This window comes from Martes martes (assembly GCF_963455335.1).
Source record: "Martes martes genome assembly, chromosome: 3".
NCBI classification, from domain to species: Eukaryota; Metazoa; Chordata; class Mammalia; order Carnivora; family Mustelidae; genus Martes; species Martes martes.
In genome coordinates, this window is record NC_137890.1 from 71,535,634 (window position 1) to 71,536,120 (window position 487).

Sequence of the window (487 nt, forward strand, 5' to 3'; positions counted from 1 at the left end):
CTAGGATTCCGACTCTCTACATAAGCATTTTCATTCTGCAATTTACTCACACTTTGGTGCCTCTAGGCTCAGACGTATTTGGGCTTACTCTTAGCCCACAGGTGCTTTGACAGAGATCTCTTTTTCATGAGCCACCCTCCACCCTCCACCCCCCACCCCCCCAACCACTGTGGTGGTGCTGTGTCTGCAGTGAGCCAGTCTAATCCTCTCACTGGTCCTATTTGGTGTGGCTACTGGGTTTGGGGCAGTTGCATAGTGAATGGCCCAAGTCAGGGGAGCAGAAGGTCACCCACCTCCAGAAGCAGTCAGGACACAAAGCACCGTTTTGGTATTATTACAGGTTTCCCCAACCAACTATGTGAACCAGCTGAGATTCTAGCATGCTTTTATAAGCCCTACCCAGGGGTGCCTGGGTGGCACAGTGGTTAAGACCCACATCAGGCTCTCTGCTCAAAGGGGAACCTGCTTCCCCTTCTCTCTCTGCCTG